The following is a 12,185-nucleotide window of genomic DNA, read 5'->3' as shown; positions in this document are numbered from 1 at the left end:
ATAATTCCCCTGCAGCAGCTCACAGGTTCTCATGAGGAACAAACGGGATGATATGTGTGAAAGTCACTTGGCAAGTATTTGGGCGGTAACTGAACGCGAGGTGCTGTTTCTGCTGCCACTACTGAGTGACGCACGACGTTGGGTCCACCGGCGTCCTGGGGCCTCGAGGTCCATGCCGGCTTCCCTGCCACTCAGCCTGCCTTTAGTGCCCAAACTTCCTACATAGGGTCTGACGCAAAGTTTGGTCAGGGAGCATTGGTAGTTAGCAGCTGTGTCGATCACCGAGACGCGGCAGGTGTAATGATCTTCCGAGAGCACCTCTCTTCGGTTGAGAAGCCACCCGAGCGGCTTTGGGCCATCAGCTTGCATCGTTGCTTCCTGCATTGGACAAAGCCTGGGCATTCCCGTTGCAGGACCTACAGATTTCCGTTGTTGGACTGTGTGATTAATTCAACAAGTGCGCCACTGAGCACCAAGTGTGTGTAAAGCATTGTGTGAGATGGGGAGTATAATGAAAACAAGCAACATGTCTGTCCTTTCTGCCGCTATGGGTCTTACAGTCAGGTGAACGATAACGTGTGTAAAAACTCACACGGATCATTATTTGGTACTAGTTGTGATAAGTGCCGAGAAGGAAAAATCAAGATGCAATAAAAGAAAAAAACAAAAACAAAAACTAACCTGGTCCCATGTATCTGGGGAGGCTTTTCTGGGGTGTGGATTAAGTTGAGTCAAAAGCGGGTAGGAGTGATCCAGATAGTTGGGAGGGGGAGTGTGGGAGGGAAAAAGCTTCAGACATAGGGAACAGTATATGCAAAGGCCTGAACCAATCAGGGTTCAGGCGGGAAAGAGCTGGCATATCCCGAAGAGAATTTAATGAAGGGGGGCTTTGGACCAGGGTAGGGGCGGGGTGAAGGGAGCCAGCAGAGGGTGGGAGGGCACCAGGATGGGTGACAGTGGTAAGCAGTTACCACCCTGGCCCAGGAGGCAAGGGCAGGGAGGGGAATCACAGGAACCAGGAGAGCAAACCTCGGGGGCACCAAGGCTTGTCCACTGGAGCCGTGTTCACAGGGAGAGGAACGCAGCAGCCACCCTCACCCGCAGGGAGAAGGCAGGGCTGTAAAAACCACAGGCTTTTCTCTCACCACCTCGTCTCCTGCTGTGCCTTCTGTTGCTTGGACCCCCCTGGAAGCCAGAGGGAGGTCAGGGGAGCACAAGGGAACCCTCGGCCACCAGCCCACAGCAGTACGGATAAGAGGAGAAGGCTAGAAAACCCATCTGCAGGACAAACAGAGAATGAGCAGTAAAGCCAGGTGGGGAAAAAGTTCTGGGCTTCTGAGGAATAGAGAAGGGCCAGTAGAGAAGCGTGGAGCCATGAACTTAGAGAGGTAACCAAAACAGCACCTACTAAGTGCTTATAATTCAGTCCTCATCCGACACCTGTAAGATGGCTACAGTGAGCTACTGTGAGTCCGTTTTACAGACGAGGAGACTGAGGCTCAGCGAGGTGATATAGCTCGCCGAGCAGGCAAACGGAAGAGCCGGGATTTGAATCTAGGAAGCCTGGTTCCAGAGTCTATGTAGCCACTAAATGATCAGCATCACCACTTCCTCCGTTAGGCAGTTTCATCACGGTCCAGACCAGGCAGGGCCTTGTAGGCATTTGGATGTGTCCTCACGCTGGTGTAAGCAGTGGGTTTTAAGCTCGGAGCTTTGATGACTCAGGATTTTGAGCAGCTCACCCTCATGGAGGTGTGGTTTGTAGCAATGGTTGTAGATGTGTATTGCAGCGACACACGTGAGGAAGACGCAGGGGACGTGGAGAGAGGCACGGGGAGGCAGTCATCGAAAGGAAGGTGCCAAGGGTGGTCCCCAAGTTTCTAGCTTGAGCACTTCGGCGGACGGTGGTTGCTATGGACTGAATCTCCTCCTCCCTCCCCCCATCACTGTGTGGGTGTGGACACCCTAATCCCCAGTGTGATGGTATTTGGATATGGGGCCTTTGGGAGGTACGCAAGCCACGAGGCTGGAGCCCTTATGATGGTATTAGTGCCCTTATGGAAAGAAATAGGAGAGAGTTTACTTCCTCTTTCTGCTTTCCATAATGTGAGGACACAGCAGGAAGGCAGCCGTCTACAAACCAGGAGGAGAGCCCTCACCAGGAACAGAATCTGCCAGCACCTTGACCGTGGCCTTTCCAGCATCCAGAACTGTGAGAAATGCACTTCTGTTGTTTAAGCCCCCCGCCCCCTCCCCAATTGGTGGTATCTTATTACAGCATCCCGAACAGACTAAGACAGTGGTTCGTTCCCAAGGACGACAAGAGAAGCAAGGTGGTTGTTTTTATTGTGGGGTGGGTTCTGAGTATGTTGAGTTTGATTTTCTTTTGAGACCTCAAAAGGCAGGCTGGTTTATGATACTCTTGTCACCACCCGCAGCGTAATGATGTCCAGAGGTGATGTCAAGGTATTCCCTTGGCCATGTATCTGAGACTTAGGGGAGAAAGTTCTGTGTTGCAAAAATAACTCAACTCCGGGCGGTCACATTGTAGACGGTAGATAAAGTTGTGAATATGGATTTGCGTGTGTGTTTCTTGGTGTCTGTGAGCACCCAGGTTACTGACAAGTCTTCACGGACAGGACATATCCAGCTTGTCAGGGCGAGCCCTTGACTATGTCTGGGTGGAGAGGAGGAGATGGAAAAAACTCATTGTGGCTCACAAAGAGCTTTAAATTACTAGGGAAAATGATTCTTTACCAGGCATTGGAGAATTTATATCACCAAATACTGTACAAATAGCAGGTCTGATGGAAAATGAGTTTAGTTCCATAAAAGGTCAGGTTATTTTTGTGTTATGAATTGAATTTTTTATGCCTTAGCTTTGTTTATTAACATTTAATGCTGAAATGATGGGTATGGCAAAGGGAGAGCATCTTGGACTGTTTCCATAGATTCCTTGTATTTAATATTTGCTCTCAGTACTCACAAGGATGGTTGACATGCTGAACGTCCTTCCTCCATCTGTTCTTTTGTCCTTGGATTGCAGGGGAACTCTGTATGTGTATCTTCTGTGAACTTTGCGATTTTATTTGGTCCTCTGAGTGGCAGAAATGTCAGCACCTGTGGGTTTTTGCCAGTTCACTTTCAACTGCAAATAGAGGAAACCAAACTCAAAGTGGCGTGAAGGAACTTTCCTGGCTCCCCTAACTAAAAAGTGCCGAGGCAGCCTCAGGTCTGGCTGAATCCAGATGCTCGGCCAATGCGGCTGGGAAGCCATCCCTTTCCACCTGTTGGTTTCGTGCTCAGGCAGGAAGTGGATTCTTGCAACACTTGCTTGCTTAGTGAACCGAGAGCTGAGCCCCACTCTCCCCAACAGATCCTGAGTCCTACGTGTCTATTCGCCAGCCCAGCAGCTGTGGGGCCAGGCGATGGGCTATTTCCGATTGGTGTGGTTGGGTCATGTGGTTTCTGCTCGGACCAATCCCTGTTCAGGTAGACACCGTGCTTTGATTGGCTACACACCAACCAATCCCTGAAGCCGAGGGTGGAGTCAGCACAAGGGGAACATCGTGGACTGGGCATGCGCGGCTCCCAGGGGGCAGGCCAAGTGTTGCCTCAAGAGAGGGGGCTGCCTGCCGGGCTGACCCCACCAGTCTGCCTGGTCTTCTGTGGGTGGGGTGAGCAGGGCCGGGAACTTGCTGGATGGCTCGCACCACAGCTTTAATGCACTCTTTTTTTTTAAATTTTTAATGTTTGTTTATTTTTGAGAGAAAGAGACAGAGTGCGAGCAGGGGAGGGGCAGAGAGAGAGAGAGAGAGAGAGAGAGAGAGTGTCCCAAGCAGGCTCCAGGCTCGGAGGTTCCAGGCTCGGAGCTGTCAGCACAGAGGTGACACGGGGCTTGAACTCATGAACGGTGAGATCATGACCTGAGCCGAAGTTGGAGGCTTAACCGCGCGGGAACCACCCAGGCACCCCACTTCTCTGTACTTTTTCATCTGTCCCTGAAACATTGTAGCATCAAGGGATGATTCTTTGGAATGTCAGCATTTGGGGGCAGGCTGGTGCCCCTCTTGTCACCACCAGCAACATAACGAATGCTGCATTGTCCTTCTTATGTGCAGGCTCTGCTGTGGGATGGGTACTGTCGTTTAATAGTTAATAGTTATATTAGTTATATAGTTAATAGTCCCATTTTACAGATGAGAAGACGGAGGCACAGAGGAGCTAAGTGACTTTCCAGGGTCACGCAGCTGGAGTTTGGATCTTAAGCCAGACAAAAATGTAGCTTCCAAGTCCCTGGTGGCTTCACTGTTCTGTCTGTCTGTCTCCTAGGACTGTCCATTTGTCCTGCACAGAGGGGATGGTTAACACCTCGCATGTCATAGATACTCAGTGAATAGACCCTAAATTTTTTAAAAATGTTTTTATTTACTTTTGAGAGAGAGAGAGACAGAGCGTGAGCAGGGGAGAGGCAGAGAGAGAGAGAGAGGGAGACACAGAATCCGAGGCAGGCTCCAGGCTCCGAGCTGTCAGCACAGAGCCCAACACGGGGCTCGAACCCACGAGCTGTGAGATCATGACCTGAGCCGAAGTCGGACGCTCAACCGACTGAGCCACCCAGGCGCCCCTGTTACTTATTTCTTTTTTTGGCTTTTGTGCCTGTAGAGCAGGTGTCGTGTCCCCCAAATTCACGTCCCCCTGAAACCTTGGAATGGGAACTTACTTGGAAAGAGGATCGTTGCAGATGTAACGGGTTGAGATGAGGTCCTACCGGATTCCTGCGGGCCCTAAATCCAATGACCCGTGTCCTTGTAAGAAGAGGAGAGACTCCGATCCACACACAGGGAGAAGTCGTGGGAAGACGGACGCTGAGTTTCGAGAGAGGTGTCCACAAGCCGAGGATGTCCAGAATCTCCAGAAGCTGGGGAAGAGGCATGGGACGGATTCTCTGAGAAGGAACCCGCCCTGCAGCACCTTGAGTGGAACTGAGAGAGAACACCTTTCTGCTGTCTTGCGCTCCCCTCCGCCCCTTGTGGCCATTTGGTACTGCAGCTGCAGCAGAGTAGGGGAGACCGGCAGGAACTTTCGGGGCAGACTTGTTCTGTTACATCACCTGTGGAAGGCATTGTGATTGGAGCTTGGCCACATGTCCCTAAAGCGCGAGTCAGGGAAGAAATGCTTGTACGGCAGAAGCCAGCATTCGGATGGGGAAACGATGTAATTACAATCTCCACGAGGCACAGCAGAGCAGGCTTCACAGGCTGAGTGGGGCTTCCTGCAGGGGTGAACCCACTGGCATTTCCATACCCTGGGCTGCCTTGGCCAGAGTGGAGAATAAATTTCCAGAATTATAGTAGAAATAGCAGAAAGCTTTCTTATTTATCACTGTTTCTTGCTCCGAGGGCCCCCGCTGCTTCGCAAATCGACTTTCCCGATACCTAGTTGTCTCCCAGGAGGTAAACAAACAAACAAACACCGTGACGAGATCAAGGCACCTGTTGTGAGTGAAATGTTGCCATCACGAAAACCATTGTCTTGCTTGTAAAAACGTTAACTTCCCGATTTGTCAGAAGCTGTATGTCGGGTTCGCTTCGAAGTTGACTGTCCTAGACAGAAGATGGGACGGCGGTACGAGAGAGGAGAGAGAGCTCCAAGGAGCCAGCAGGTGGCTTGGGGAGAGTTCTCGTGCACATCCAGGTCCCTGTTTGCGTCTTCCTGTGCCCAGAGCTGAAACGCTTATCCCGCGACTCTCCGCTCGGAAGGACTGTGCGCTCTTTCTTCCAGCATGGGTTCCGTGTCTGTCCTTCAGGATGATTCTTGTTCTCTTTCAGACTCGGAGACCCAAACTCTCTATCCTCAGCGCCCTGGATTTCAGCCACCTGGGTAGGAGGGGACCCGCACCTGTCCTGTGGTCCTCTTGGCAGGTCCAGTGTGGTGAGCTGCCTCCCAGACCCTCGGCCCCGCCCTGCGGTCTTTGCAAGCTTAAATCATGGTCTGAAAGGAGCTCTCAGCAGAGCCTGACTTTGCCGGCCTCCAGGTGCCTAGCGGGACACGCATACATCTCTCTCTCTCTCTGGCTGATTCATCACAGAGAAAGTGGTTTGCTGGGCGAATCCAAATTAAAAGTATCTTTCCAGTCTTCCTGAATCACACCCTGAAAGTGCTTCCAGTGCCCAGGGCTGGGCTTGTCTCAGAGAGTATGTGGCACACCAGATGTTCCCTGGCTTCACTCTCCTTGACACAATGTGATCCTCTGGAACGGGTCCCAAAAGCCGTTCCCCGAGGAGTGTTCTGAGAACCACATATATCATGATGGCAGCTTGTTTAAAAACACGGCCCTGTTGGGTCTTGCCCCAGACGTGGTGAATTACGGTCTCTGGAAATTGGGTCTAGGCGTTTGGAACCAGCGGCAGGTGATTCTGATGTGCTTGAAAGTTCAAAAGCTTCTCGTCCACAGCGTCCCAATGCCTGCCTCCCTTCCCACGCCCTTGGCAGCCTTTGTTTTCTCTTAATTTCCCATTTGCCCACACCTCAAGATTAGGGAGAAGTTCCTGGGGGGGCTTTCAGGCACAGGGACCGACAAGAGCAAAGGTTGGAAGGCACACGTTGTTCTAGGAACCAGAAGGAGGCAGGTTCCCCACCAGTACAGAATGTGAGTGTATTTTTACACACTCAAAATATGCATTTTTTTAGAGCGTTGCTATTCAAAGCTACAAGACTGTTAGGGGTTTTTCTTTCATCTGAGAATATTCGGCCAGCTGAAACGAATCTGCTGATGGGAACATAAAGTCTCATAGACAGTAGCCAGCAAAAGGAAACTTGATTGGGATTTTTTTTTCTTCCTTGAGAAATGAAATCGAGGTGACGACAAGTTTATCTTATATTAAGCAAACTTTAGGTTCAGTCATTCCCACCCTGTGCCACTCAGAGCAAAGCACGCATTTCCTGCTGCCAGTTTGTTCCTTTCCTCCAATTTTACACAACGGTGCGACACCACATTTTTCGCGTCACACTAGACATTGTCGTAGGATCACCGCAAGGATCAAGTTAGCGGAGATATTTGAGGGCTTCCCCAGTTTCCCCAAGAGCGTCACTACGCTTTGCTATTCAAACTGCTCTCCTTGGAAGAAACTATCATTTTTGCTGGTCTTCTCTGGTTCCCTTGTTAACCGTCCGTACAGATCTCTTGAGCGGCCGTTGGCGGACTCCTCTTGGGTTCTCTTTCTCCGTGGCTTTGCTGGCATCGGCCAGTCCTCCAGTATTACAAGATCTGCAGTTTTCACGTTGCCGTCGATTTGCATTATATTTATGGCTGACAGCCAGCAGCACAGGACCAAACCCAAATGGCACGGATGAGGGAGCGGTGGGTGGAGACAGGTGCTCTGTCATCCAGGGGCCACGCGTGAGTGGGGACTCTTTACCTGAAGAGGCGGCTCATCGACAAATACGAGTATGCCAATGTATTCTTCCCGGTGTGATCCCGTAACTACAGGCATGCAGATAAACATTCTATAATGAGGGTCCTATGGAAGTAGAAACGTAAGTTGTTGATGAATATCAGAAAGTAGTTGTTACAGAAAGGAGCCAAAGACGGTCCCTGTGTGTTGGCTCCCGTGTTGTTTATTTCTTCGCAACAGACTGGGACTTGTTAGCTCAGCATCCTGCCAGCTCCAAACTCCAAATTTTTACGCATCTGATTGTTACAAAGATATCCCAAATAAGCATATTTTTAGCCATTTGGAGCCCGCCTGCTTTCCATACCCTGCAAAACTGTGCCCAACGTCTGTTAGCCATAAACTCTGGTTAGAAGACCCCAGGCTGCCACTGCCCTCTGGGGCTCTGTGATCTGTAGATGTGCCGCCATGTTGCTTAGTGACATCATGTAGACACAGAAACCCGCCTCTCTGATCCTCCTGTTCCCCGCTCCTCTCTTGCCCCCCTCCCCTTTGGGGTGGCGCCGTATCCTCTGGAGAAGCTTATGCTTAGGAGGGACTCCCCCAGGATGCGAACCTGTCCAAGCCTTGCCCAGATCGGGCTTCTTGTGTGCTCCTGCGACCTAGTGGTCACACCTTGTCCTCGCTCAGCCCCCAGATCCCCCAAGCTCATTAGCCGCGCGGAGACCGTTAATAGTTTCCACATCGTTTTAGATATTGTTGTTTTTATACATGACAAGTGTTAAGAATATCACCGAGCCTAAAAATATTTCTCTAAAACACATGTGATGAATATTCAGGACTTGGATTTTTCTGGGCTCAGATTGTTCTAACAAAGATAATCTAAAATCGGGAAGGATTTGGACCAAGAACTGAAATTTAGAACAGTTTTATAACTTGTGCTGGGGGGGGGGGGGTAGGACCTCAGTAATTGGCCTTTAGGCTTGTGCTTTTGATATGCAGCTTTCATTTCTTCCGTTGCCACTTGAGTTTCTTTTTAGGAGCCACTTATGGTTACTGCCATGTGATTCAGATGGGCTTAACTTTACCCTTTTTTTTTTTTTTAAATACTTAATTATTTTGGGGAGTGTGTGAGGAACGGAAGAGCACAGACTGGGGGACAGAGGCTCCAAAGCAGGCTCTACACTGACAGTCTGACGGCGATGAACCCGATGCGGGGCTCGAACTCACAAACCACAAGATCGTGACCTGAGCCAAAGTCGGACGCTCAACCGACTGAGCCACCCGGGCACCCCGGGCTTAACTTTACCCTTAGTGCAGGGACGGTGGTTGGCTGGCTGGCTAACCCAGTGAGCCTTGTTCGTCTACCCCCTAGGCCACAGTTAGTGGTCCAGGGGGGACTCCTCAATCTGATTCAACCTATGAAAACCTAGCTCCAGGATTTTGTTCTGAGGGAGAGAATCTTGCTTTTCCTTTGGTGGATGAGTATGTGAGATCTGGAGCTACTGCAGCCACGTTGTGATCACAAAGAGGAGAGTCTGTCAGCGCAGAGGATTAATCCTTTACTGCACCTCCACCGTGTAAACAACCAGACGGTCAAAACTCCTGCTGAGGTTTGAGTAATCCTAAAGCGGTTGGCCTAAGTATAAGAAACAAAGAGTCAGATGGACTCACCGAGCGAGTTGTCTTGTGCCCTGCTAGACGGTAGATGCTGTGGGCTGGAAAGTTACAGGGGGAATGAGGTGCAGAAGCTGTGGGTGTCTGCCCTGTCTCTAGTCCCTGCTGGGCGGACACTGGCCTGGAGGCCAGATGTCTTTCTCACTGCTTATGTCCAGCAGCTGGGATGTCACCTGCTCCGGCTTCTGCTCCAACCAAGAGGGATGTTCATCGGGATTCTAAGACTCTTCCCCATCATAGACAAGGTCAAGGTTTCGGATTACTCTGTGTCCCTCAGAACAAGGGTGGGGCCCCGGGCACCTCAAGGGGTGGAGGAAGTTGGGGGAAGAAGCCCGTGTGTGTGTCCAAGGTGGCGAAAGTCTGACTCATCCTGAGGCTGGACCAGGGGCGAAGTCACACCCCCCTGGCTGCAACGTGGCATCCCCGTGAGAAGCATGAGGTCTGCCTGCTTTATTTGAACTCGATACTGAACTAGGATGTGTGTACGAGGAAGTGCGCAGAAGTGAGCCCGGCCTGGAAAGTTCTCAAAACTCACCATGCAGTCACATCCAGAAGCCCCCCCCCCCCCGGGGACCCCTTCCCGTTACTTCCTGGAAGAGTAACCACGATACAGACTTGGACCTCATGGACCCGTTTGCCTGTTTCAGACGTTCTGCAAACGGGACTGTGCAGTTTTTCGTATCTGGCTTCTTTCGCCCGACATTATTTTTGGAGGCTCGTCATGTTGTTTCGCGCGGTGGTGGACTGCTCACCCTTGTTCCTGCTGCATCGTGTTTCACGTGCTTTGTCTGTTCTGTTGTTGGTGAGCAGTGTAGCCGTTTCCATTTGGAGCTTTAAGCGGAACACGTGCCTGCGTTTCTCGTGGGCATGTATACGGCCAGCAGTGGAAATGCCGGGCTGTAGGACCCATAGAAATCCAGGTTGGGAGACGTCGTCCGAGAAATGGAACCAGATTCACTCATTCCAGCGATGCGGACGCGTTCCAGCCACGTCTGCGTCAACACTTGCTGTCTTCTCTCTTTGTCTTAGCCATGCCAACGGGCAAGTGTCTGTTTTTTGCTACAGTGGATGGTTGCTGGGGGTAATGATAGTGATAATTCATAATAATAGTCGAAATGAGAAGCTGAGAAGAACACGGGGCTGCAGTGCCTCTGCCCAGCATGGCTTTCTGCCCTGATGGAGACAGTTCACTTGTGACTGTGGTGCTCACAGTTACCATTCCTAGTGTGTATGAAAGTTGCCATGTCTTTGTGGCAGTTTTGGAAGGTACTTTGGCAGCTTGAAAGTCCGTTTCTGGGGGAGGGGTGGACCCTAGAAAGCCTGGAAGGGGGCGAGGTTGGTATTCGTTTTCTTGAGACTTCCTCTGTGCCCAGAAATTAACTGCACTGAAGTTTCTGGATCCCCTTGTGTTCCAGATTGCGGATGCTGCAGGGTGACCCTCTCAGGTCTGACTTTGCTGCGGCTTGGGGGTGGGGGGCAGGGAGGGGGAGGGCTTCCAGAACCAAAGGAGCCTGGGACTGCAGGAGGGCACTGGGTCAGGCAGGAGGTCAGGACGCCTAGGTGGCTTGGGAGGAGGATGGGGGACAAGGAAAAAAGTGACAGTGTTTGCAGCCCTAAGGCCAAGCCCTCAGAGCTTGGCATCTGCACCTCCTGGGGGCGTCGCTGGATGGGCAGGGATTTCTCCAGAACGTGGGGCTCGAGGGCTCGCAGCTGAGTGTGAGAGCATCTGTGTAAGGACCTGTATGAAGGAGAAGAAAGGAGGCGGAAGCATCTCTTTTCTAACTGGGTCTGCAAGGATTTGAATCTCCTAATTCCATCCCCGGGCTCCTTAGTTGGCAGCAAAGCCAGGAGCTTTAGGACAACCCATGAGTCCGGAACTCTCTCTCCTGCTCGTTGAAATTCTGCCTTCATAAGTTCCCTTCTTCGGGTCTCAAAGATTTTTGTGTGTGTGTGTGTGTGTTCATAAATGATTATTTATTTATTTATTATGTTTATTTTTGAAAGAGAGAGAGAAAGAGAGACAGCACGAGTAGGGGAGGGGCAGAGAGAGAAGGAGACACAGAATCTGAAGCGGGCTCCAGGCTCCGAGCTGTCAGCAGGGAGCCTGACGCGGGGCTTGAACCCATGAACAATTCATATAACATAAACTTGGCAGTATCTAAGGAAGCAGTTCAGTGGCATTCGGCACGGTGCCACCACCCTGGCAACCAGCGGTCGGCTCTCTACGGACGTACCTATTCTGGACGTTTGACGTAAACGGAATTGCACAGTCTCCGTACTTTTGCGGCTGGCTTCTTCCGCATTGATTGATGCGGTTCAGGTCCATCCACCCTGTAGCCTGTGCCAGTGCCCCATTCCTTTTTTTGTTTTGATGTTTATTTATTTTTGAGAGAGGGAGGGAGGCAGGATCTGGAAAGGGCTCTGTGCTGACAACAGCGAGTGTGACGGCGGGGCTCGAACCCGTGAACTGGGAGATCATGACCTGAGCCGAAGTCGGATGCCCAACCGACCGAGCCGCCCAGGCACCCCGCTTCATTCCTTTTTATGGCTGAATCGTGTTCCTTTTGATGTATCTGTGGAAAAGGGGGCCCAGGGCCTCAGTGAGCATTGCCTGTTGGTCCACAGCCTTCCGTCTGGGAAGCGGAGGGACTTCAGGCTCCCCGGTGACCCCTGCAGTGTTCATCCCTGGACTCGGAAGTCCAAGCATGTCCTTTTTTTTTTTTAAACTTTTTTAATCTTTTATTTATTTCTGAGACAGAGCCAGAGCATGAGTAGGGGAGGGGCAGAGAGAGAGGGAGACACAGAATCCGAAGCGGGCTCCAGGCTCTGAGCTGTCAGCACAGAGCCCGATGTGGGGCTCGAACCCACGAACCGTGAGATCATGACCTGAGCCGAAGTCGGACACTTAACCGACTGAGCCACCCGGGCGCCCCCAAGCACGTCCTTTTGTGCTCACTTATACCTGTTTAAGGCACTGCAAGCAGTGGGCGGTCGACGGATCTGCCTTCCCCCTGATTGTTCCCCAGACATGTCCCCAGTGTGTCCACGGGCAGGTCCCAAGGCTGCTGAGAACTTGGGTGATGCCTTGGGATCCCCGCTGTCACTGAGGAGACA

General features: G+C 51.4%; 1 protein-coding gene across 1 annotated transcript in view; it reads left to right on the top strand.

Annotated features, from left to right (window-relative positions):
- Window positions 1-12,185, top strand: part of LOC132665160 (transmembrane protein 132B) — a 366,585-nt gene that overhangs the window by 180,575 nt on the left and 173,825 nt on the right. The window lies entirely within an intron of this gene.

Source organism: Panthera onca, chromosome D3 (genome assembly GCF_046562875.1).
Source record: "Panthera onca isolate mPanOnc1 chromosome D3, mPanOnc1 haplotype 2, whole genome shotgun sequence".
In the NCBI taxonomy this organism is placed as follows: domain Eukaryota; kingdom Metazoa; phylum Chordata; class Mammalia; order Carnivora; family Felidae; genus Panthera; species Panthera onca.
The sequence above is the reverse complement of the archived record's forward strand: the minus strand, read 5'-3'. Positions and strand labels throughout refer to the sequence as shown.